The following is a 27,875-nucleotide window of genomic DNA, read 5'->3' as shown; positions in this document are numbered from 1 at the left end:
ATAGAGAAACTAAATTCACTCAGATTTCTTTCTGCTTTGATCATCAGCCATTTAGTTATTTTAATCTGTATTTTTCAGGGAGTCAATGACTTTTCCTTTGTATTTACTTCATGCTGGCTGATCTACAACAAAATGCTAAGCTTACTATGCTAAGTGTCTGGCATTATTATTTTTATCAAGAGCTGGTGCCATGTTGATTCAAAAGCTCATTACCCTGAACTCATACAGTATCACATGAACATGATGGGCTAAGTTACAAAACCCAAATGGGAGAAAACTGCATAGAGAAACTGGTGTACTCTTTTTCCCAGAGGTACATGCCATCCTTCATATTTCTCTACCATCAGAACTTAAACAAATGAGAATGAGTACCGCTTTAAGTTTTGTGCCCTATGCCCCTCACCCTTAAAAGGCTCTTGCTGTCAGGGAAACACGAGGTCAAGGTTAGCACTTGCCTAAAACTGAGAATGCGTTCGTCTTTAGATTTTGCATCCTCAGTTGTCTTGCTTCTAGTCTTGGCCTTTCGGCAGAGAAACCAATCAGAGGATTTTCCTCCCCAAATCTCTGACACTGATTCAGTTGTACTACTTGTGGTCTCCACCTGAGTCACATATGGTCCTCCCCAATACTTTTTGGAAGTCCGTGGAGCTATAAAATATAGATAAGTAACTGCCCAAGATGGAGATAGAATGGGAGGAATTGACAGTCTCTGTAGCGTTTTAGAGGAACATCTGCCAAACTCGAATTTAATTCTGTCTTATGGCTGTACCATTGCCATTTCATCAGAGAATTGACACTGAATACTCAGAAAGATTTGATGGTGGTTCTTAGTGCCCTTTAGATTGGCCCTGTTCAACCTTTCATTTTATATACATGTACTAAGTTTTATGTCAACCACAGTTAGTAGATGATAAAATGTAATTGAGAAGAGAAACTTCGATTTAAATAAGAAATCAGGTTCACAACATTTATATTTTTCTCTAAAATATCATGAATATAATCTGACCATGCATATAAATTTCATGCAAATATATGCAAATGTACATACGATAACTGTTTTACCTTGAGCATTTTATGTACTTGAATGTGATTTTTGGTACAAATTTAGAGCTATTTCACTTAACGAAAAAATAATTTTGTGTTTACAAGTCAACCTTTTAGGTATTTTAAAAGATGATGTTATCAGAAGGGAATACATAACAGCATGTGTGCAATCCAAATCCTTTTCATTTTCACCTTTCCCTTTTCCTTTCCTCTCTTCCCTCTCTCCCTCTTTTCCTTACCATTCCTCTGCCACATTTTAATATGTCTGCCACTTAAGAGGGAGAGGTACTATCTTAAATAGGGCAAACGTCGTTGGTCTCTAAGTATCCTGTTGGTTGATTTCTACTTGTAGGTAGAAATGAAATATAAGGATAACAAAAGTGTTAAAATGGAGCAAAATTTTCCTTTGGATGGGTGGTTATGTTTCTGCAGTTGATTCTCACTATTTATGGTAATTATATTCTATAAAGTTGCCATGAACACTGAATGAGCAAATACTGAGCCATTGATCCTAGGGAACATTAGAGGTTAGGTTCTTGTGAGCCTCAGGTCACATTTCCATCAACTGATTAACACATAACCTTGTTTTACGTGTGTTTCTGTTTAAAGACACCTTATTTTATATATAACATATAACATATATGATATATATATTGATATATATGTGGTTGAGCATTAACATTGAACTCACAGCCAACAGCACTATAACTCATGTCCTAACAGAGCTTAGCCAACACACATATTTTCCCCCCTAGGGCACATCAAAGCTTTCTTGTGCCTACGAACACTTCAGCACTGCACTTGGGGACCACTTTAAATAGTAAAAGCACCAATAAAAAGCACACAAATACACAAAAGAGTGGCACTAAACAGACTGCAAAATAAGCACTTATTTACAATATGAGAGCTGAAACAGGAAAGCCAGAGTGTTTAACCTTGGTTAGGAATGGGCAAACCAGGAGACTCAAATTTTTTGCTGCTTTGCACATGTCCACAAATGATTACAAACAAATAAATGACAACGAGTAGGTGAATTCATGAATACAGAATCTAGGAATAACAAAGTTAAGCTGTACCTACTTTAGCAAAGAGGATATGTATGAGTCGTGTTTTGGACCATAATGCATGGACACTCTAACATCCAATTATTAGGTAACTAATCCCCCTAAATAAATAAACCAGAGGAAAAGTAAATTGATGTTGATGAAGATAAATTAACAGTAAGATAATGACAAAGCAAGAACATCGATAGTTGAAAATTCTGAAAAGCTCAAAATGTAGGAGATAATACAGCATCCTCTCTGAAAGCAGAATTTTCAATTCATTGCATGTGCATATATGATATAGGAGGTTGGCAAAAACACTGCACTGTATCTTGGCAACCAGATTTCTTGTAGAACGTTGAGTTAGAGTCTATAAATGATAATTGCGTCCTAGCTTTAGCTTATGAATACCAAATTTAGTCAGGTACTAGCACTAACTCTAGCACTAACTAAGCCCTTTGTGGTGCAAAGGGTTCCTATGGAGAATGTAGTGGTACAGATGGAAATTCTAACCCACCTCTTCATGGCCCCTCAAGAGGACCTTGGTGGGTTGAAGCAAACAGCTTGAGGATCGCTGACTTAGACTTTGCAAAGTGTTCACAATTGTACAACGCCACATTTTATCAGGCTTTCTTGGTGGAAATTCTGAGCAGAGACAATTAGGGCGTAGTGATAAGGGCTGAAACCGAAGACGGAGTAAGGCACCAAGAGTAGAGTGGAGCTTATATCCTAGCGGGGAACCCTGGCAAGATCAGATGCATAAAAATAGAGCATGACAGACTCTGACAAATCATCTAGAGAAAAATGCATAAGGGAATGGTGTAAAGAGTGTCCATAGCGACGTTGTAATTTGTTTAAAGAGTGGTCAGCTTCACTGGACATAGTATTTTTACAGAGCCCAAAGGGAGGTGCAGGATGAACCAAGTGGACACCTGGGGAAAGTAAATCCAAGCAGTAGAGGGTGGCTTGATCTGTCTGAGGAACTAGAAAGGGCTTCTGTGGCTGGTTTGGAGTGAGTAGCATATGAGCGCAGGGAGGAAGGGGGGGTGTCAGCCCACCTGGCCCCTGTGTAATTGCTTTTAGTAAAGTGTTTTTTGATATAATGACAATGTAGTTGAAATATATTAAAAGAAAAAATGTCCTCAGAAACAGGTCCTCACGACTGTTGGAGAGAGAATGCCCATGACCTCTCCGGATGCTTCGAGTTTAATTGATCGTCCACAAAGAACAACATGAAAAGAAGTTCTAGTAGCATCTTTTGACTCCCTCTTATTACTGAACCTTTTTTGCGTTGCCACATTTATTATTCTAGTGTTGCCTTGCTTCATTTATTTAGTATCTTGTTGTACTTAGCATCCTTATAAGCCATCATAAGTCCCTTCTGGAGCCACCTATCCACTAGACAGACAGGCGGAGAAACAGATAATTAGGAAATTGAACTTGTGTTCTTTTATGATGTTTGCAGTAACTACAGTTCAATGAATGGCTTTTGGATTGATCCTCAGTTAACTAGAAGTTGGTTAATTTATTGCAATGATCCACTTACAAAGCAATGCATTTAAACTATGATTTGACCAAATCCAATATGTTGCATCTAACATAATTTTTATACTATTTATTAGAGAACCGTGACGTACACAAAACAAGCATATGTGCCATATTAATATGTCATGTAAAAATATACATATTTGTATTGGATAATTCTCAGACAAAAGGGACAAATATAATATATAGTTATCTATAGAGACAGCATGAAAACTGGATCATTTCCTTAAAATATGCCGGCAATCTGGTAGAGATTATATACTGTGTTCAGTGTAATTTAGTAAAAATATGTCTGGCTAAAGTGATAGCATGGAATTCATTGCGTTATTGTTGAGGCAAATTCTGGTCATTTAAGAACTTCATTCTTAAACTCAATGCTTGTAGAAAATACATTAACAATATATTCTTAGCCATTGTTCCGAGACAGCTCTTCCCAATGTAGTAGATGTTATATAATATGTAGGAGAACATCTAAAATCCTTGGAAAGAAACTCAAGTAACAAGACTTAATGGAAAAATGTCTAATAGTGTTTAGGGAACCAAATATATATCATTTTCCTAGGGTCATTGGTTTTAGAGTTCATTGTATATACTATGAAGGGAGTATTTTACTCTGATTTTGATAGTCTAAGAAAAAGCATGACCATTGTGACTGTAAAGTACTTTGATTTAGAAGGAGAATTATTTTCCACGCAAGGAAATAAAACAGAGATTACAAAAAAATTAAACTTTTAAATAGAAGAAATAAAATGTTTGATCATAAAGAGCAAAAGAATTTTTTAAAGTAACATATTATAATAAGATACTGAACATTCACTTTAAAATGTGTTATAAATAACTGTAGTGTTCATTGCAGCTACATGATCCTCATGTATTGGCATGTCGATTCTGGTTCCCTAGGCCCAGAGATATTACCTGACACGAAGTAAATGGTGGTAGTAAATCTGAGTTAATGCTTCCCATTAACATGCTTATAACGTGAATTGGTAATGAGGAAATTTTCACTGTGGCATTTAACACAGATTCAGGCTTGTGTTTCTACAGTGAATGTACCTGACTGTATAATAGGGAGGGATGAGGAAGTATTTTTCAAGCGCAACATTTTGATATGATATATGATGTTTCAGGAGCATACCTAACATTGAAAAAGGTGATCACCAGAAAAAGGTACATGTTTTGTGGGTCCTAAAGCTTCACAAGAAAAAAATGTAACAGTTGCTTTTGGATTGTAATTACAAAATTGTAATTACATTGCTAAGCCAACCACTTCCCCCCAGTCCCTTGGGTCTTAGAAATGGCCTATGCAATTGTGGAGCCTAAAATCTTAAGGTGCATTAGCTTCAGAGTAAACCCACCTCTGCATAGCAAACCAGAAATCTTGACTGAAAAATGTTTAATTGAATATATTAACATAATGTCTCCGAAGGGATTGGGTTCTTGTTCAAAATCATGTTGTACAAGGATAGCTTTCAGCGTTGATAACTCTCTGGGTCAAATAATTTCCTTGGTTTCATGCCCATCAATGAAAACTCATTATTTCTGACAAAAGACTGTTACATTTTAAGTGTTTTTATCAAAACAAATTAAGGATAATTATCATTAGCAACATTTATTGACATAATGCAGGTTGAAAGTCATGCGTGAAACACTTTGGAAATTTTTACTAAAAAGTATGTATTTTTAATTTTAGTAGAAAGTTGATATGTATGTGTGTGTATGCATGTTTATATCAATAGAAAGGGCTCTTCTTGCAAAACATTTCATTTAATTAATGTTTTAAATTCATTGAATTATGCAACATATATTTAGGTGGTCAGTGGTCTAAGGAAGATTACTGAAACTTTGATTTGAGGGAGCTGGTTATTAACTTCTGCGTTGTTTCTGTTGTTGCTGGTGTTATCAAAAGTGGGGTCAGGCTGCTTACTGCTCAAAAGCCAATACTCGAGAGGCAAGGTTGGTGGAAAGGAAAGGTTGCTTTATTCTGGAGGCCAGTACCCAGAGGGGAGAGGGCGGACTCGTGTCCAAAGGCTGACGCTCCTATGACAGTCAGTAGGCAAGAGCTTTTAAAGGGGAGTTTCAGGGGTGTATAGGCGGAGGGAGGGAGCTACATGCAGAAACGGCACAGTCAGCTCTGACAGTCGTCTGGAAATTGGTCATGCAGTGGTCTGATCAGAGTCATCTCGATTGTTTTGAGTATAGTTAATCTTTAGTTCCAGAGTGGATTTGTTTCCATTTCTTTGAGGCCAGGTCTTGGAATTGTGGCTTATGTCATGGCTGCACTCTGGTCATCATGTAGTTAACTTCTTCCACCTGGTGGGAGTTTCAGTATGTACAAAATGACTCAGAGGATATGGCCTATGGATAGCCCTTGAGGAGGAAATAAAGGTCCTTGACTTCACTGAATAACTAAACTATTATTATTTTGTCCTGTTTAACTGCTCTGCTTTGCTTCTGCATTTTTCTCGCTTTTCTGATTGAATTTATTCTTTGGCTAAAGTTTTTCTACAAACAAAAGGCGGGTGGAGTACATGGGGGGGAAGGACCATAGGGTCCTGCTCTGTTTCACTGGTAGAGGTCGTTTTGGTATAAGTTCAATGTAATTTAACAAAAATTTACTTAGTATTTGCCATTCATTCCACAAGATATGACAGAAACTTTCTTACAAGCATGAAGATGTAGAGTGGTTATCAAATACAAGTCACACATTTTCAAGAAATCTTAGTCTAAATTTCAGATTGGGACTAAGTGATAAGGGTATAGATAGAAGAAAAACAAAAGTAGAGCTGCTTTAATTTTGATTTCTGCACTATAAAAGAGTGGATGGGCTGTCCAGATACATAAAGGCAAGGACAGTAGTGTAAAAAGGCAGAGCTATAATTCCCTGCTTGCGGAATTGGCTCTTCTCTTGGGTGAACTCTTTAAGGGAGGATCTTTGTGTTTCATTTTTGCATTCTCAGCACTGAGCAGATGGTCTGATATAAGTATTTTTAAAATATATTCCACAGATGAATATAGCTAAGAAACTACAGTTTCTGAGTAGACTGAGACTAATAGGACTCTTGCACTCCGTAGATGTATGGGTGATGTATTTCCTGAATAAGTTGGTGAAACTCAAGGCAAAGGAAGTAACCAGTTAGTGTGAAGAATGGAGAAGCGTAAATCACCTTTACTCTTTAGTGGGATCGATCTTAGTGAAATGAAAGCACTGAAATCTTGCCTTAAAATCTTAAGCAAGAAGAAAGGTAGATATTAGCTCTAAAGAATTTTGTTTTTTCAGTATTTTTCCTTACTCTGTCCTTCATTTGAACACACACAAAACAAGTTTGTATAAATCAGGAATCGATCCAGATTCATCAAGTGAACAACGTATTAAAGTTAAACTGTCCAGACTGTGGCTGGTTTGGTGCAGAGTTGGGTATAAAATGGGCACCTGAAATAATAGGTGGTTATTTGAATGAGCATTTATTAAGTACCACTAATGCACATGACTCTCCTCAAAAACCTTCAAGCACAGTGGAATTTTCATTACTTAGAGCTATTTCTGCTGGACTGTATACCAACTTCTACATTGTTGGCTCAAATCATCAAAGAGGTTTAAATACCAAACAGGCTTTTTAAAAAAAAATTATTTTATTTATTTTTGGCTGTGTTGGGTGTTTGTTGCTGCGCGTGGGCTTTCTCTAGTTGCGGCGAGCGGGGGCTATTCTTCGTTGGGGTGCGCAGGCTTCTCATTGTGGTGGCTTCTCTTGTTGCGGAGCACGGGCTCTAGGTGCACGGGCTTCAGTAGTTGTGGCTCGTGGGCTCAGTAGTTGTGGCACATGGCTTAGTTGCTCCACGGCATGTGGGATCTTCCCGGACCAGGGCTCGAACCCGTGTCCCCTGCATTGGCAGGTGGATTCTTAACCACTGCACCACCAGGGAAGCCCTACCAAACAGTTTTAAAACGGGAAAGCACTTGGGGTCATCATCACTGAATTTAAGCTGGCTTTCTCAAACTGCTCATCCTGAATAACGCACGCACAAAATCTGAAATTAAAAAAGAGAAAGTGGTGGTGGGGTGGGGAAGAGGAGAGGGAAGGAAAGAGAGGGAGGGAGGGAAGGAAGAAGGGAAGCAAGAAGGAAGGAAGAAACGCTATTTGCCACGTTATGTGTAGAGTTCACTTTGGCAGCTGTAAGCCATGCTGGTATGAGCAGGTATATTTAGAGATAATCCGGTTCAGAGCTCATCGGGGCCATCTGCTGCTCTGCTCAAGTAGTACCAATGCTCGAGTTTCTAGTGGTTCACAGCGTCCTGGAAGTCACCACTTCACTGACCAGGCAGACCTTTCTCACGATGCCATTTGCTAGACATCTGTGTAATCTAGAGAACAGCAGAGTGCTATTTCTGTGGCTCCTTAGGGAAGAAGCAGGAGCAGAGTTATACCGGCTTTTCTTAAGATGGAAACCATCCCCGGATGGTCAGTTCATGAGAGTCAAAGTTTTTAATAAGACTCTAGACAGATCCACCCTATCCAAGTTCAGATTTTCCATGTAGCTAAGAAAATGGGCCTGGTTGAAAACCAAATTTGGGGGTTAAGGAGCTCTAAAAAAGCTGTTCTGTGGAGCTCTAAAAAAGTGGTTCTGTAACGGTCCTATAAGAAGTCATGTCATCATGAATATTTTTCAGGATATGCATTCATTTACTCTTTGATTAAGTATTTATGAAGTACATGGGCTGTACACCCGTGGGGCTATGTACTGAGGATATAAATGCAAAAAACGATTCTTGTCCTTTCTGTAGGTCACAACACAGTGAGGAAACTTAAAGATAATCTAAGTGTTGTCTGATAGTGGGTTTTATAAATGTGCAGTAGACAAATAAGTGCACTAAAAGAAGCCTGGGGAGATCAGACAGGTCTTTAGAGAGGAGGTAATATTTCAGCGGAGCCTTGAAGGATGAGAAAGCAGTCCCTAAATAAATGGGACAAGAGAAAAAGATTTCTTGTCCCAAAGGAGTAGCCAATACAAAGGCATGGAGATGTGAGAAAATACAGTTTGTTAAGGGGTCCGTAAGTGACTCAGATGGCCAAAGAATAGGGCAAAAAGGAGAAGAGAGGCAGCCATGAATCAAGAGCCATATCATGAAATTTTAATATACTTGCTAAGGAAGTTTTTGTTTGTTTTTGTCTTTTGGTACTTTGGGGGATGGCTCTGAGCCTATTTGAGCTTCAGAAAGGCAAACTCTGCTTGTGTCACAGGGTTTTAAATTGAAGGGGTCAAGACTCGTGGCAGAAGGTCAGTTCAGTGATGGTTAAGTATTTCAGGTAAGAGGTGGTGGGGACTGAAATAAAGTCGTGGGAAGGAGGATAAAAAAGAAAATGAATAACATTTATTTGGAAGGTGAAGTCATTATGTTTCCAATTAAATGTGGGGTTGAGAAGGTTGGGAGGGATGCAGATAAGGGAAGAGAGGTTTACTTTTTCACTGCTGTCTCCACAGCATCAGCAAAGGTGCCTTCCACATAGTAAGTGCTGTACCCTGGATGAGAAATCCAGTGTTTCTGGCTCAGGATGGGAAATAACAGATTAAGATGCAATTTGCCAGTGTTGAATTTGAAGTTGCCTGAGGGATATCCACCTGGAGATGTTCCTTAATGAATCATTCAAATCCCTAAACATGGAAGGTGGGTGAGAAAAACAACTTATTGAACCTGGTTGATGGTGAAGCACAAGCACTAGGATTGAAGACTCAATGGAGAAGCAGCTGACTTTTGAGCTTAGTCATTAACAGGGCCCTTTGGGAGTGAAGGGCAAAAAAAGGTACAATACACTCATTTTTAGCTTCTCTCCCACTTCTAACTGCTCTTTTCCTCTTCACCCAGGTAGTCAGAAATAGTTTTTAAAATATTGCTCTAAATGATCTTCTTAGTGCTTTTTGTAGAAAAGCCATTGTTGTGGGCTATTTATGAAAGGTAATTAGCTCAAAATGCACCCGCTAAATTACAAAGCATCATATACTTTAATGCGTCACTGTAGGTATATGTAATAGTACATTATTTAGAGACGTGGAACAGAAAAAAACCCCAACTCTTTACAAAAGGGCTTTCAGAAATAAGAAAAAATGTTTGAAGATTTCATTAATTTCTTGCTTTTGAAGCAACAATCCTTATAAATTTGTACAATGCTTTAAGGAGGATCTAATCTGTAGACTAGAAAGGACACTTCTGTCTTTTGGTCCCTATGCTTATCTTCTCCGTTTGAAACATAAAACAGGTATGAGTGTATGTATGTGTATGTGTGTATATATACACATGTGTATACATGCTTATGTGTATGTTTCAGTGTTACACTTCTAATCAGTTTGCTCTTGGCATACATATATACATACATATAAGTAAAGTAGTTTCATCTGAGACTCTATATGTGGTGTTCTTAATCAGATAGCACTAACATAATAAACACTGCTCTTTATTTAGTGTTTTGTAGTTTGTAAGCCACTTTTTTTTTTTTTAATACATTATCTCACTTGAATCTCACAGAACCTCTTTGAGGCTGGGGGAAACATTATCATTAGTTAACGTCTATATATGAAGAAATTAAAGCTGAAAGAACGTTATATACATAGCTAATAAGCGGAGGGACCAAACCTTGGCCCCAAAGTTCTGGTCACAGACACTGTCTATTTAGACTGATGCCAGACATTCCACTGGAATTCTTAGGGGCCATATTAAGTGATCAAATATATAATAATAATAATTGAATGATTACTCTAGGATTCTGTCCCAAAACTCTTGTCACTAGTTTTATAATTTGCTTAGAACATGACAGAACTATTGAGAAAACAGATACAACTTGACGAGTTTGGATTCCTTCTGCCCTCATAGTTGTATATGTTCTCCAGTTCTCCTAATCCTTGTCTGTTTCTCTTTGGCCTTTATTTAAATTGATATCTCTGGCTTTTAATTAAATGGCATTTGACTAAATAACCTTTTTCTGTTTAGTAGGCTAATTTGTTTACATGGTACTTGGATACTGAGTTTTGAAAACGACATTAACTCTTTGTTTTGCAGTGGTGTATTAGCTATGTTTCTTAAGTTCTCCTGTGGCTCACATTCTGTGTGTTAAAAAATGGCTCTTAGAAGCTCTAGCTGCATTCCGCAGAGTACCAGAATGTCTGCTGCGGCCAGTCTTTTCTCAAGAGTGGTGGCAAAACATATGGAAGACATCTTAGAGAACTGGAAAAAAAGCAGAAAAGGAAAAGGCAGGGTGTTCTGCTTTCTGTACCCTGGAGGACTGAACTGATGTGCCCTCTGGGGCTTATGAGGAAGTCAGTGTCTGTAGAGTACAAGTGTAAGGAGTCAAATACCTCAACCTGGGAAAAGCTCTGGTGTTATCCCCTCAGCGAAGGTCATAGGTAGAAACGGTAGGCGGTAGGGCTGTGTGTCATTTATGTTTTAGTTTTCTCGCCTTATATTAAAAAACAAACAAACAGATACAATGCAGTTGGGAGAATATGTGTTTCTTCTTCCTAAGGTGATAAGTATAGGAATAATACTGTATTCTAGAATAATACATTTTTCAGCTTTTTATCCCCTTATGTGGCAGCAGAGTTGCATTGTAATCTTGTAGCTATGAGCCCTCTAGAGCTGCAGTTGAGAGCATTTTTCACTATTTTCATTGTTAACCAGTTTCCAGAGGCCCTCTCATCCATGCAGGCTGATTCTGTTTGGCCTGTACCAAAACTCAGGTCTTTACTGATTTCCATAAAAAATTACACCTAGCATTTTGCAACATTAAAAAATATATATCGTTATTACATTTATGTGAAGCCATGGGGAGTGCCATTCAGCACTGCACTTAACCAGTCCTCCTCCGAAGCTCTGTCCTTGGCTATCCTACCTCTGAGACCCTGCTTAAAGGGTTTAATAGTTTTTCCTTTCCCCTTCTTCCATGAATCATCCAGCTTCTGATTCCTCTTTCTCTTTTATTTGTGCTGAGGGATTTAACAATTATCCTTCTTAACTTTAGTGTTTGTAAGGAAGGGGTGGGCGTCTCATTTTCCATCCCACAAAGTTTGAGACTTTTTTCCCCTTTATCAATATGCATACGTATGAGAAATTACAGCGAATACACTTATTTCCATTTCATTACAAAACAGAAACAGTTTTCACTGCGTTAAAAACTTGTATAACAGTCTTGGTACAGTCCGGTCTATAGATTGGCACTCCAAGAATTAGATGAGGTTTTTCGTTAGTGGTGGTAACTATAAATTGCTCACAACAACTCATCACGCTGTACTTGTCACCAGAGGAGACTGTCACTCAGTGTGATTGCAATGCAGACTTGATTTTGGAAAAAAAAAAAAAGATCATCTTAAAAGATGTTCTGGAGAAAATGCATGCCGTGGCAGTACTAAACAAAATCCTGTCATTTATTGAAGCTGGTGTCATCACGTTTTCTTGAGTAACATATGATGTTCAATGTTTTATGTGCTCTTTTCACTTTTACTTGACTTTCCTTGATTTTCATGTTAGATAAATGCAAAATGGGAATAATTTTGGTATGAAATCTGATGGATTTGTTGTAGAAAGCCTTAGGCAATGTGTCTTGCTTTGCAAAGCCTGTCGCATTCCAGGGCAGAAGGGGGAGTGTAGGAAGACTATGGGAGAATGACAAGTAGGAAATAGGAGATAAGAACCAAAGAACAGCACATTCTAGCAATTATAAGATGCATTCCCCCCTGCCACATTTTACCTTCAGAAATTGGGATGCCTCGTACAAATAGTGACATCTTAAAATGATAACATACAGGTTTCTTTTTCGTTTGTGGTAGAATATATGATTATGGTACACTTTGCAGTCATTGAGCTCATACCATTGAAGACCTTGAATGCTAAGCTGATCTTTACTGTGGAAAGCTGTAGGGAGCCATCCATGATCTCGAGCTGGAGAGTGATGCAACTGTTGTATTTCAGTGAGATGCTTGTGACAGTCACCTAACACTGTGTTAGAGGAAGGGAGATGAGTCGAGAGTCTGTGAGTGTTTTGGGACAGTATGATTTGTTTCGCTGTTAAATCATGTGAGAAATAATGAAATCCCGATTCAGGGCAGAGATGGGTGGAGGTGGAGACAAAATGACAGGAGGTGGGCTACTGAGGCAGAGCATTGGGAATTGACAGCTGTGTAGGGGCAAGGCTCAAAGGACCAGGAGGCAGGGGGGCGGGGAGGGACTCAGAAGTTCAGTAGCTCTAAGCTGACATTTTGCCTTACTAATGGCTGGGTTTTTCATATCGGGGAATGCAAGAATCTAAGACCTTTCAGGTCATTCATCTCTTATGGTGGGAGACAGGCTGGGGCAGCATGGTACAGATGAGATTGGGTAGCATACACTCTGTTGTTGGCAAGATGTAGATTCAAGTCTGACCTTTTTATGTAAGTTTAGACAGAGCACTTAATCCTGTTAAATAACACTTTCCTCATGTATAAAATTAGGCCAATAATGCCCGCTACAGAAGTTTGTTAGGCCCTTTTACCACAGCGTCTGGCACCTAATTACACGCAATAAATATTAGCTCTCACTATTAGCTATTTGAATAAGACAGCTATAAAACAGTATGTGAAGCGGCGTGGCTAAAAGTCAGGATTGCAAATATAAGGCGAAGAAGTGCAAGGGTACAGAAAGGAATAGAGGAGCTGCATTCTTTAACAAGAGTGATAGGATTTTGAGTTAGACTGGATCTGATCGCCAGCAGGAAAATTTTCTGTCATCACTTCATCATGGTTAAAGCGGTCCCTGTTCACATAGTATTGCAATCCAGAATCAGCTAGTGGCGGTGACTATTAATTGTTTTATATTTGACACGTAACCATACATGTTGATTCCGGTATGGACTTTTTGTTTTTTAAACCACAGATAATGTAAAAGAAGGGAGATTCAGCTGGAACTTTTAAATTTATTTTTATTTTTTGGGGGGTCTGCAGCAAAGGAAGTTTTAGTTAATAGAAGCAAAATAGAAAATACCCGCCCAAAATGATGCCCTCCAGGAATGTTTCCTTGTATTAATATCCCTCAGTAGCAGGCTTCTACCAGGAAATCATTATCGTCTCAGCACTGCTGCAAGGAGTTTTGGGTGGTTCAGATTGAAATAGAATAGTACAACTAAACCGTGTATCTGTAATGTGATGGGATGAAGAGCAGAGAAAATGTATACTGTTGTAAATCTCAAAAAGAGAGCAATGGGTTTTCTTAGTGTGTATATTTGTAAGCGACGCTAATTGAATTTGTGCCTAAGATATCAGACGTTATAAGTATCATTAATAACATTTTCTTTAAAATAAGTACCCTTATCCTGCCAGATGTGTTTAGGTAGCAGACTATTTTGCAGTACCCTTTAAAGTTACTTTATGTATGCTCTTGACATAGATTTTTAAATCAGAAACTAGTTACTTCTGTTGAATTATTTTAAGCAAATTGTGAGCTGGTGTCAGGAGGAAGAAATTTTCGTCTATCCTTCTAGGTTCTTCTGGCTGGTCTAAGAATTAAATTGATATGAGACAGATGAACAGGAGAAAAATCAAACAAAAGTTTAATAACATATATACATGGGAGAGACCCGGGAGAACTGAGACACTTGCCAAAATGGCTGAAACCCTCACCTTAACTACCATCTTCAGTTAAAGACAACAGAGGATGTTGGGGGTAGTGGTTTGGGACCTCAATGGGGGAGGAAGGCTTTTCCATAAAAGCACACGTTTGGTAAACAAGTGTTTGCTGGGTCAGGCAGAGACAATGGGGCACAGAGTGGCCTCTGGTCTCCAGGCCCTGCCTAGTTTCGTCACCCCACACCCAGCTGATATCCTTTGCTGATGTCTTTAGTTATAGCTCTATTCGGGGAACAGGCCTTCCATCAAAATTCTTTTAGGCAGTCAGGGAGCAGGTCAGAGTTATTTCCTGAAATTTTTGGGTCTTGTTTTCAGCTCAAAATAATCCACATGCCAAAGAGACATTTTTTTTGGGGGGGGGCAAGTTTTACTCCCCTACGTTCCTATAGCTTTACTAACTTTTTTACATTTCGTTATAGAAACTTTTATCTTTAGGGCACACTGAAATCCAGACTGTCAGCAGCAGGAAGGCAGGGTGTTGACACCTCTGTGGTTGCCTTGGGTGCTGAGAAGGCTCAGCAGGGACTTGGCTTTTCTGATTTATTTTTAAATGATACTGTTCTTGAGAGAAGAGAAAATGTGTCTTAGTTCTTCTTAGGTCACCTGAGCCAAAATATAGCCTTCTTATTTCTTATACCTGCTATATGTTAGATGAGACAATTACATATCCCATGGAAGGTCCTGACATGGGAAACAGGTTTATTTTTCATTTAGGAAGCTTTCGTGTTTATTGCAGTTATGCCAGAGATTTTTTTTAAGGCAAATTACTGCCTAAGTTCTGCAGACGTGCTTATTTTCACTTCTTTTTCAAGTTAATAAACCTGTTTTCCTCTGCTTTTCAAAATGATATTATCAGTAAAATGGAAGACTATTTCCCTCTCAGCTCCTTCTGTATTCCTTTCTTCCTTTAGGTCTGTAGTCCTCGCATTGGGTATATAATAGCGTGGCCTGGAGAGCTTTTAAACATAATAATAATAATAAAAAAGCCTGTGCCCATGGACACATATTCTAACTGAACTATTCTGTAGTAGGTCTGGGCGTCGCCCCACTTGGGTGAACAGAAGACACTTGCGTGGAGAACTTGAGGGGGTTGTATAAGGAGAGATGCGTTGAGATTTGGCTCCGGGGCTCAGTGAGTTAAGGCCATTGTGCTTCTTCCTCTTTCCAAATGAAAAACCCCACAGAGGATCCTCCCTACCCCTGTGACTGGTTCATTCACAGTGTGAAGTTTGTAAAAATCAAAGCATTTGGGAGCGTGGGAAAAATAAGAGTGTATCAGGTATGGACTGAAAGAAACAAGCGGCATTCTGCCTGGGGCGACGTCTTTTATGAATTTTGCTGCCCTGAAGCTTCTTCCTCTGTGGTTTCTGCTTCTGGTCTATACGTATACATCTCTCACCAAATTGTGCAAATGTGCCTCTCACCTTCCTATGCCCCTGTAGGAGGAGGCGTGGTGTGCATGAGGACAGATGTCCTCGGAGAGCCAAGCTCTGCCACTCTTTAGTCATTGAGTTAGTTACCTGCATCCAGGGAACAGACTCCTGTAGGGGATTTATTAGCGAGGTTCTCAGAATCAAGACTTGTGAGGGAGGGAGGGAAGTAGGGCTGGGTGGAGGGAGGAGTTGAACTGCCGTGCGGTTGCAGTCTAGAAGGGGGCCAGCCTTTGAAGATCTGTGGAGCTGGGAAGGCTCTTCAAAGTTGTCCTGGATCGGGGGAGCGGGAGAAATTTTAAGTCAGCCACTCATTGGCTGTGGGATGCCCCCGAGAAAGAAATAGTACCTTTGGCAAAGTGGCTGTCTTTGTTGCTTTTGCAATTTGCCAACTTTGTAAACGTCCCCGAAGTGAGTGACAGTGTTCAGGAAGAACTTAGCTGAGAAGCATCAGCCCCTGGCACTCCCGGTGTTTCGTGGGGTCAGGTAGGAAGTTGACCCGGGTGGCTGCCATGACTTCCCCTAGAGGCCCCCCTTGCCCCACTCACATCCATTTGCTTCAGGTAATCAGTTCAGGGGGCAGCTCCAACACAACATGTTTGACCTCTTTTCTTGGTGGGATTTACAAGAAGGTCAGTAGGATGAACTACAGCCCCTGGTGTTGTAGCCCATCTCCAGGTTACAGCCAGCACTCATCATTTTCCTCTCATCACCCAGCCTGCCTCGGGCTGAGGTTCTTTTGCACTTGTCCTTTTAACATCAGAATGGGGCAAGAGGGTATCAGGAGACAGCCAAGTGCCCAGATGCTAAGCCTGTTCTTCCCACCTCCATGTTGTAATGGAAGCCCGCACGCTCCTGGTGATTAAGGTCAATTACACCTACCAGGATGGCAATGCTTCTCCTTGTGCATTGGTCCCTTGGTGCGGGGAGTCCAGAGACAAGGCAGAGGATACCATGAACTTGGAGGAATCACCTCGCTCTTGGAGTGGAAGCACATGTCTCCAAGCAGGTCAGTAGGAGTGAAGATAACGTGGACATTCCCACTGTAACTCTAGTCCCTGGTCCTGTGTATTCTACCTGCCCCAGGAAGCTGTATGATATTAGAGGAGGCATCTGTCTCCAAATAGTGGGTGTTTTCCTACAGCAAGTGGTAAAGGGCTGAGAGCAGACCGACTCTAGCACTTCCAGCAGTTGAAGTGAGTGTTGCAGCCCTTGGGGTGAAGGGGGGTGGGTTGGGTAACCCACTATGGATCCCCTAGAGGGGAGTCCCCGGTGTGAGAATAACCTCTGAGGTTTGAGATCATAAGTATTTTCTTTCCACTCCCGCTTTCTTTGTTTGCTTTATATTTCCAATCTTTTTATAATAAGCATGTGATAGATGAAAATGTTAATTTTTTGAGCAGACACGCATCGTTTCTGTGTCCCGGGTTCTGTTGCTTATAATTCTTGCACCACCTTAATGTTCTCTCTGCCTCTCTGCCTCTGACCGGTACTAACTTCATGTAAAATATAAGCAGAGCATTTTGTTTTTCTTCGTTTATCTTTCTGGTCCCGGAGGGATGCCTAGAACCTAAGAGCATCCCTGCATCTTGATAATATGAACTGGTTGTGTACAGAAAATGCAGTTTACATTCATAATACCTTGTAATTTTGCATCACCAAAACATACTTCTACCTAATAGTCCACAAATTTGCTTCTCACTCTTCTTAGGTTTCTTGAAACATGAATTTTGTGAAAAATAAAATTGTTTGCCCCCACCCCATGGAAAATTGATATAATTTTAAAATGGTTTAAAAGTTAAATATAGCGGTTGTTTAAAGTACCACATCCTATTTGGTGGATACGTAAGTTATACACTGTGTACTTTTCTCCATGTATCGTTGGTAGTTAAAGGAGGGACAGTTCCCTTTTAAGTAAAATATATAAATAAATCAAAACACAGAGAAAATGTTATTCAATAATCTTATATAGAAGAAGTTATAAATACAAATGAATTAAAAGTGATTAACTATTATATTTTCAACCGTGATATTATTGACATAAGCAGGTTTGTGTGTGAGGGGTATTATCTGTTCGACCAAAAATTTTCGATCTGGGATGCTGGTTGAAAATTTTGATTCCTGTTTCCAACTCAAAGAGATTCTGATTCAGTAGACTTAAGATAGAGCCCCAAAATTGGCATTTTTAACCAATGTCCCAGGTAATTCTGATGCAAGAGCCCTACATACTACAAAAAGTAATAAGTACATTAGCCAAACAGCAGGTTAACACCAGTGAACTATTCTGCAGTCTTTTAAATTTTTTTAATTAAGCAGATTACAGAAGGTAGATTGTAAAATATATTTGTACTATGATGCCTCTTTTAATATATCACATGCAAAAATTATTCCGTATTATAAACTAGTGGATCCTGTGTGTTTCTCACTCTGACTATCCATAGAAAGGAATGTATTCCATCATTCAGTAAAGTTTCTTCCTGGACATCAAGTTCTGCCCTTCATTACTAGACTAATCCTACTAATTGCTAGTCTCCTTGTCTCAACTTAAATATCTTTTATTTAAAAAGCACTTCTCTGAACCCCTGAGGTTGGCTTGGTTTCCCTGTTATATGATTTCGTAGCCTTCTGTGGGTGCTTTTTTGTGGTCATCAGAACTGCAGTTGTTTGTTGAACCTGGTGCTCTGACAGTTTGCGCCTCCGTAGATGGTCTCATGACCATGGGGACTATTTAGTTTAATGCCTTAGGCTTGCCTCTGCCACCCTGTCCCTTTCTGTCTTCATCCATACACACCTGTACACCTGACCTGTAGGATATACTCCGTACTTATTTTGAATAGATGATTAACAGATGTTGAGTGTCTAGATGAAGACAGAAACAGGCCTGATTCAAACTTTATTTTACCAGGACAATCTAGTTTGGGCGCCAAGAATAATATCAGTTGTATCCCTGTAGTCCAGGTCATAGCTGAAGTGGTGCTTTCAACCTGGTACTTTTAATACCTGCCAAAGGGATACTTTTAACTTGTAACTTTACAAAAGATGTCAGAAGGGATTAACTAGACAAACACTAAATACCCAGTGAAGAATATTTGAAACCAAGTTTACCAAATAGATATCACAGCTTACAAATACATGTACATAGTTACTGTGAATTTAGAGTTAATGGTCAGCCCTCAAGATCTGACCTGTAAGTGTAAGTGTTGCATGGCCTCGGCACTGTCTGTTCTCCTCTTGGATGAGCTCCTGTTCTCTGTTCCCCATCCTAGTCTGTGTCATCTGTGACGTTCTGTGTTTCTCCATATCTTTGTCCACACTGGTCCATCAGGCCACATTGGATGTATATTATCCTTGTATCAGAATTGATAAGTTAGGGTAGAATATTCTCTTCTTTTTTTATTTTTATTGGAGTATGGTTGCTTTACAGTGTTGTGTTAGTTTCTGCTGTACAGCATAGTGAATCAGTTTTATATATATATATATATATCTCCAGTCTTTTTTAGATTCCTATCCCATTTAGACCACCACAGAGTACTGAATAGATCCCTGTGCTGTACAGTAGGTTCTCATTATTTATCCATTCAACATATAGTAGTGTATATATGTCATTCCCAATCTCCCAATTCGTCCCACCCTCCCTTCCCCCCTTGGTAACCATAAGTTTGTTTTCTACATCTGTGACTCTATTGCTGCTTTGCAAATAAGTTCATCTGTACCATTTTTCTAGATTTCACATATCAGTGATATTATACAATATTTGTCTTCCTCTTTCTGACTTACTTCACTCTGTATGACGATCTCTAAGTCCATCCATGTCACTGCAGATGGCATTATTTTGTTCCTTTTCATGGCTGAGTAATACTCCATTGTATATATGTACCACATCTTCTTTATCCATTCCTCTGTCTATGGACATTTAGGTTGCATCCATGTCCTGGATATTGTAAATAATGCTGCAATGAACATCAGCGTTCATGCAACCTTTCAAATTTTGGTTTTCTCCAGATACAGTATATACCCAGTAGTGGGATTGCTGGGTCGTATGGTAGTTCTATTTTTAGTTTTTTAAGGAACCTCCATACTGTTCTCCATAGTGGCTGTATCAATTTACATTCCCACCAACAATGCAAGAGGGTTCCCTTTTCTCCACACCCTCTTCAGCATTTATTGTTTGTAGATTTTTTTGATGATGACCATTGTGACTGGTGTGAGGTGATACCTCATTGTAGTTCTGATTTGCATTTCTCTAATAATTAGTGATGTTGAACATCTTTTCATGTGTTTGTTGGCCATCTGTATGCCATCTTTAGAGAAATGTCTATTTAGATCTTCCATGCATTTTTTGATTGGGTTATTTGTTTTTTTTTGATGTTGAACTGTGTGAGCTATTTATATGTTTTGGAGATTAATCCGTTGTCAGTTGCTTTGTTTGCAAATAGAATATTCTCTTCTTAAATCAGATGAGTGTTGAAGTTTTCTCCCCCAGAAGTAGACTTCAAAATTATATTTCCATTGTTTTAACTGTTATTGTTTCTATTTTTGAACGCACAAGGCCATGCAGTGCAGAAGACTTCAGGAAATACTTTGCAACTACATGATGCTGTCATCCTCTGCGACATATATGTGAATGCCTTCTCCAGAATGCCATGTGCAAAACATCTGTGCCCATCTTAAGGATGGCCTCTTCAGAATGCCCTGTACCTCCATGGAGGCCAGTGTCTTCTAGTCTTCCCTATTAGGACAGGAAAAGAGTTTTAGACTGGTGACTGCCTACAGACATTCAAAAGAGCTTTCACGTAGGGTTTTCTCCACTGACCCAGTTCTTCTCAACTTATCTGTGGTGAAGGACCCAGTTTTATATTGTTGCTGTTTGTGTGCAAGCTTCTTGGTTTTTAAGAACTCAGGATATACTTCGTTTTGACCTCCTAATAATTTTGCTGCTGCATTAAAAATGAATTGCTTATATTAAAAAATTAAATCCCCCTTTTTTCATTATTATTATTGGGCTCAAGAGACATTAAATTACTCTGTAAAATGACTATGAAAGTTGCTAAGCCCTTCTTCTCAGTTTCCATACTTACCTTGACTTAGACTGATAGCACCCAGTCCCGGGACTGCTCTTTCCATAGCAGTGCTCTGGCCTCCTGTGACATATATTTGCAGAAAAAGCAAATTTTTCTTCCTCCTGCGAAGAAAGCTGAAGCTTTCCAGGGGTTTGCTTTCTAACTGCTTCTGGTTTACGACTTGGCGTTTGGAAGGAAGTGAACGAGGCAGTAGATGGGAGCCGTGAATCGGAGACACGATGTTCTCACTATTAAATTAGCCCACGGGGAGTTTTGATCAGTAAGAATTTGACTCCGCGCAGATTTTTTAAGTTGGCTGAAAGTTTTGGATGTGGCCTGGAGGCAGCAACCCGAGAGAGGACAAGAGGGGAGGACAAGTGCTGTGGAGCCTTCTTTAGGGAGTTGCATGTAGGTGTGTGGAATGGAAAATGCTTCTCTGAGCTCTTATCAGTCAGTCCCTGGTGAAAAAGACATGGCTCTTCACGTGAAGCTCCGAGTAACCATGCCTTAGACAGAAATGTAGAACTTTTTCAAACAAAAGCAAGATTTCCCCCACTAAGGAAGGGCAGGTACTTTCATTGTACAGCTCTTTGTGGACTTACATATGGATAGAAAGTGACATTTTACAAAATACTTCCAAATGCATGACTTCATTTTATCCTCACTTCAGGGTTCAAGGCTAGGTGGACATTTAGGATGCTGATCTACAACCAGGGATAAACTGGGATTTAAGTGCGATCAAGGCAGCAGGATAAGCGGAGTGGAGATTCAGCAGCCATACTTCTGGTTGCTTTGCATGGACCTAGCATCTGTACCACTGCTACTCAGTATGTACTGAGACCCCAGAATGAGTGTTTATTGCCATTGAGTTAGCGTGAACTTTTCCTGAGGATAAAAATAATCATAGAAGTCCCTCCTTTTTAAAATTTACTATTGGTTAAAAAAAGAAAGAAATGAGATTTTCTTGGCAATTTTAACCTTACCTAAGTACTTCCTGAATTGTTTCCCTTTCCTTTATTATTCTATGTGTATGTGTAATAATTAATACCTATACTTCTTAAACCACACATCTTCCTCAAAGATGCTTCACAAGTAAATTGTGTTCCATTACCCTGGACCACAATGATAATTATAAATTAGGAATACTTCAACCAGAAAAAAAAAGTTACTCATACACTTGTTTTCATCTGTAATATTTCTTCAACAGCTTGATAATTACATGGTATCCAGTGGCATGTGGAAAATATCTATTAAAAAGCATAATGAAAAAAGAAAACTTGCATGTAATGTGTATATTCAAGCAGTTTTATTTCTGCTAATTATTGTTTAAATCTGCCCTCTATACTTATAATTTTAACCTTGTACAAGTTTAGCAAAAGTAAAATGCGTGAGTTCTAACAATCTGTAATATATTTTTAAACTTAAAAAAATCAAGAATCTATAATAAGTAAATCAGTGGTAAAAAATTTACCTTAAAAAAAAAAAAAAAATTTACCTTAGAAATCTTTTGCCTAATATTCGGTATAAATCATTCTCAGATGGATTAACATGGTGTTCAAAGGAACATATGCGTATTTTTTGTTCAGCCCTCATTACTCCGTTTCTGTACACAAATGTAGTAGTATAATAATGCATTTTGCATTTTTCTTATTCAAATGTTCGTTATAGAAAAATTGAATATAACACTAATTATTTCCATCATATATATTCAGTGAGGATCACAGAGGCTTTTGTGTAGTTTTATGTTTTTAGTGTCAAGACTTTCATGATAAACGTTATCTCTGTCCCAATAGTTTCATCTTATGTCTGTATTCTTTTTTATATAACTATTTAAAAAAATTTTAACATCTTCATTGGAGTATAATTGCTTTACAAAGTACAGTCCTGACATTATAGTAATTTATCTTTACGAATCACATCCTACTGCAATATCTCAAGTAGTTGTCACAATTGTTCAGTGAAGTCCAAGTACAGGCATTTCTATCTCCATTTTATAGAGGAGGGGGGGCTTCCCTGGTGGCGCAGTGGTTGAGAGTCCGCCTGCCGATGCAGGGGACACGGGTTCGTGCCCCGGTCCGGGAAGATCCCACATGCCGCGGAGGGGCTGGGCCGGTGAGCAATGGCCGCTGAGCCTGCGCGTCCGGAGTCTGTGCTCCGCAATGGGAGAGGCCACAACAGTGAGGCCCGTGTACCGCAAAAAATAAAATAAAATAAAATAAATAAATATAGAGGAGGGGAACTAGGAGAGTAAAGACAAGATCAGCAGTAAGATCAGATAACAAGCAGAGTTGAAGACGTTCATAGAGGGAAGAAAAGTTGGTCAACATATTGAATTGATTTTTTTTTTTTTTTTACCTCAGTCTTTGCTAAATTGAGGAATATTCTCCATTTTCAGACTTTTTAAGCAGATGGATCGCAAGTGCTAGATCAGGTAGTTCATATCAGGACCTAGTTGATTAAATAAATGTAAGAAAATTGTCGGAACTGCAGTGCATTGATCTGTTTTTAGTTTTGCTCTTTACAATCTTAAATGTAAAAAATAAATGGTGGATTAAAAAATCAAGGACATGAGATTCTGCCATCTGAGGACATCCAAGGGTCTATCGAACCCTCCTTAATCACCTGTGTGTGTGTGTGAAGTACTGTATAAGACCTAGGAAAACAGGAATAAGAAAGCGTGTCTGTCTCTCCAGGGCTCTGTCTCTTGGGGAACACAAAGGTACCAATGCGCAGGTTACCCTGGGCATAGAAAACGAGGTATCTGAACTCCATCTTCGCGGTTCAGAGGATTGGGGAGGACAAACCAGAGATACAGGATGTTTTTTTGTTTAGTTTGTTTTCTTTTTACTTAGTGCTATTAAAACTTAAGAGGACAGAAATTGAACTAAAACAAGCACTCCTGTTTTACAGTGTGGATTAAAAATTTACTAAATTCACTGCAACAAATTTTTTATTCAGAATGTGGAATATGCTGATAAAAAGAACCCAGCTCTTAAGGAGTTTATACATTAAAGGTGGGATTGGGTAGGAAAACAACTAAATCAGATTTTCATTATAAAGCAGAATTAAAAGCATTTTGTCATAGAAATTCAAACAACATGCCATGTGGGAAAACTAGGATTGTTAAGGCTTCAGTAAGAGGGAACTTGGATTAAGTAGAGTTGGTTGTCAGTTGGTGGGTAAGATGATGGAGGACGTGTCTGGAAAAGATGGAGATGCTTGCTCTGCTCAGGCAGTGGTAACTAGACCCACGTGCCTGGGACACAGAGGGCCCTCTGGGATGTGGCAGGAAAGAGAGACTGGGGAGATGGCACACGGCCACATGGAGCCGAGTGCTTAGGATTTGGAGTTAAACCCAGAGCCCATGGGGAGCAATTATTTGATGAGGGGTGTGACATAATTCAGTGCATGTTTTAGGGAGATCATTTCTGACGTGCACTATAACAGCCTCGATGATGTGAGTTATTAAAAGTGGAAAATAACTGGGGAGTTTTGTCATAGCCCAAGTGAAAGATTTGAAGATTCCAAGTTAGGGTGATTGTTCAGAGGGACTGGAGAATGGGTTGATATGTTAGAGGTCATGAGTGCGTATTCCTTCGAGCGGGGGATGATGGAGCCATAACAGATGACTAAACAGAATATACTTAGGTGTATGTGAAGTATGCTTTGCATCCTGGCCTGTGTAGGTTATAACTCAGTCCAGCAGTTTCATGTTTCTTACATTGTTACCGTACACAGTGCTGGCATAGTGACATTGGATTCGCATAATACTTAGATCTCCTCCCTGCTTATTCCTTTACCTTATCACGAGCTGGACTCAGCTAAGAGGGCTGTGCTCCTTACTGTTTGTGCTCATTTGCCAACAACAAAAAACAATTTATATATTTAATGTAAATATTTACTTTGGAGTCACAACACATATTTCGAAAAGGATTTAGGGACACAGTACAAGTGAGTTTTGTCTGGTGATTAATCAAGATTTTGTTGTTATTGTTTAGATGAATTACAAGATCATGTTTATAAGGCTATTGGCAAGTGAAATAGACATAACAACATGAATTCTACTCTGCCCCAAATAGAGTGCAACTCGTTGTTTTTTATTGTGTTTTTCATTTATTATTGCTTATTTGCTCACTTACCATATTGTGGGACCGCAGAATTCTTTTTTCCTGGCCAGAGGTTTTCACTGTGGAGAGTCCTACTCTATTCCATAATCATCATTGATAAAGACTGTGCATGAGTGTGTGTGTGCATTTGGCGGGGGGTAAGGGTGGGGCTACATAGACACGTGTCGTAACTTAAGGCCATTCAGTCCTTCTACACTTGCAGCATTTTTCTTTTCTGAGCATGCTTTTTCAGCACAGAAGGATAGTAGTTTTTCCTAACAGCATGGGGTTTCACCCCACGTATTAAAGATAGTATCGTGGGTGTAGCCTCACAGATTCAGTGTCTGCATCGTCTGATAATTATGTACGCATCCATCTTAACATTCCAGAGTTGGTCCTCCGCTTTTCAACTAAAGATGCTTCCACTAACCTTGCAAGGACACCGAGTCGAGACTCATAGCAGTTTTATGCTCGTGAATTTTAGCAGTGGTTACAAGCCTAGTGATGGTCCCAGCTGAGAGAAGAGTGTCAGTGATGGGGAGGGTGGTAGCTTTCAGAGCTCCTGCAGTAGATGTGTGGGTGTGTCTGTGTAGGTTGGGGGCGGGCAGTGATGGTGGTGGCAGTTAGAGGTAGAAGAGAAGAATTCTGATCCTTGAAGAAGTGGAAAAACAAGCAGTATGAACTTTTTTTTTTTTTTTTGGCACGCGGGCCTCTCACTGTTGTGGCCTCTCCCATTGCGGAGCACAGGCTCCGGACGCGCAGGCTCAGCGGCTCCGCGGCATGTGGGATCTTCCCGGACCGGGGCACGAACCTGTGTCCCCTGCATCGGCAGGCGGACTCTCAACCACTGCGCCACCAGGGGAGCCCAGTATGAACCTTTTTTACCTTTGAGTTCTTACGCTGTCAGTAATGGAGAACAACTAGCGATACCACATAACGTCAGATACGGCATCAGAGCTCAGGCTGGAGATCAGTGAGGATTTCATGTACATTCTGTATTGAAAGGAATGCATCCTCTCTCCCTTACCTGAATACCCCAGGAACACATGGTATCCCCACGCTGTGAAGCCAGCAGTCAGTTGATAGGAATTAGTTTAATGAATCATAAGGGCTGGTCCTACAAATGGGAGCCCCTAGTGATATTTAGAGAGATAGCAAACCTTTGATTAAAGACGCAGCCTGTGTATAACTTCTGTATGTTTGTGGTCATCAAGGGCGAGGAGGGGTTGGGAGAATGACTGTGAGAAGTGTGTGTAAGGGGGGACTACTTGAGCTATTAGCTGCTGAAAAGCAACTTACTTTCGCCTATCATCTGCATTTGTCTCTGGACTCAGGTTTTTGCTCTGTGTTGTTGAGTGTGGTTTATTGCTTTTCTGTAACGTCAGGAAAGGTCCCTTCTGGTACATCATAAAACGTGTTGATGGAAACCCCTGGAAACACTGAGCGTCTTTGAGATTTGGGGAGTGATCAGGTGGGAGTGGTTGTCTGTACCCTTCTGCCCTGAGTTCTCCTTTGTGGCAACTTTAATGTCCTCACCTCACAGGTCACAGCTTCTCCCCCAGAGGCAGGATCCCCATTGTAGGGAGTGGAGGATGCGCTTTCCACCAGCCTAATGGTTTTCATTCTTCTAGCTCTGCCATGGAGAGCTGGCAGCATGACCAGCAAAGTACTTTGTCTGCCTCAGTTTCCTCATCTGTTAAAGGGATAATAAAGTCAGTCAGTGTGAGCGTGGAATGAGTTACTATGTAGAGAACATTAGCAGTAGTTCCTGACACACAGGAGTGCTCAGTAATTCAAACTATAGTAATTCTTAGCTTGCTTCGTCTTAAATTAGAGGGAGCTATGTATGTAATAGTCACCCTGAGAATGACTTAAGAAAATTAAATAATTCATCACATTTCAAGAATACGACTTCTCCGTATGCTGGATAACCATGCTGCAGTGTTCCACACTGAACAAAGCTAAAGTAAAACTTGTGCCAGAAATTAATTTTTTGGTATCATTTCGTCCTAACCGAAAACTACAGAAACTAAAGGATAAATCAGGTATTTAAGTATTCTGAAGCCGAGTATAAACATAGCTGTTACAGCGCGATGGAAGAATCACTTACAGGAGTTCGTGGTACAGAAGCAGTATCCTCAACAGCTAAGGATGGAAATGGACTGGGCGTCCACTTGCCTAAGTTTCCCATATCTTATATTTTTTGAACCTTGTCTTTCAAAGAATGCAAACGTAGTTCTGCAGGGCAGTGAACAGCCTTGTTATTTGGTAAATTGGATTCTTGCGTTTGTATTAATTGCAGTCCAGAATCACAGCGGTTATAGAGGATGAAAGATGGTTGAAATTACAGATTGAGCACTGTATTTCTCAGGTTATGAAGTTCAGGGAAATATGTAATTATTTCTGAGTTTCCTCAGGTTCCTCTGTTCAACATAATGTTCTGACATACAGAAGGGACAGTTCCAGATATGAAATGCAAATCAGTAGGGGCTGCCCCTGAGCCGTAGCCGGGGTTAATCATGCAGATCTAATGCTGTTCTTGGTATTTCGAGAAAGGTTTTCGTTGAAGTCTTAGGCACATATTGATTTAAAATTCCTACTTCAGAGAGCAGTGTAATTTTTCTTTTACAGCTTCAAATTTTAAAATATAGAACAGGATTTGGAGATCAATTTAGTGACTGGACATCCATCCATCCTTAATAATCCTGAAAAGTTGTGGGAGTTGGGAGGGAAGGGCACCCTTAAAGGATGTGGCGATTTCTAAGCAGATTAAAGAATATATTAGATCTAAAGTTACAAATGTTCTATAGCAAGTCCCTTTGCTTGGAATACGATCAAATGAACCAATTATGCATGGTTACTGAATGTCTGCTCTGGTCAAAGAAGATGGCTAAAACTGGCAAGGACAGACCAAATCAAAAATAACACTACAACGAGTTCCTAACTTTGGGAATGGTATAAAATTCCTTTGGAAATGAGACTGTTTACAGGAAGAAATGAAATTTC

At 39.6% G+C, this 27,875-nt stretch overlaps 1 protein-coding gene across 3 annotated transcripts in view; it reads left to right on the top strand.

Annotated features, from left to right (window-relative positions):
• Window positions 1-27,875, top strand: part of CDH7 (cadherin 7) — a 122,435-nt gene that overhangs the window by 27,688 nt on the left and 66,872 nt on the right. The gene's annotated exons all lie outside the window — the stretch shown is intronic.

The sequence above is a fragment of the Neophocaena asiaeorientalis genome, unplaced genomic scaffold (genome assembly GCF_003031525.2).
Source record: "Neophocaena asiaeorientalis asiaeorientalis breed wild unplaced genomic scaffold, Neophocaena_asiaeorientalis_V1.1 scaffold124, whole genome shotgun sequence".
NCBI classification, from domain to species: Eukaryota; Metazoa; Chordata; class Mammalia; order Artiodactyla; family Phocoenidae; genus Neophocaena; species Neophocaena asiaeorientalis.
This window is presented reverse-complemented; position numbering and strand designations above follow the sequence as displayed.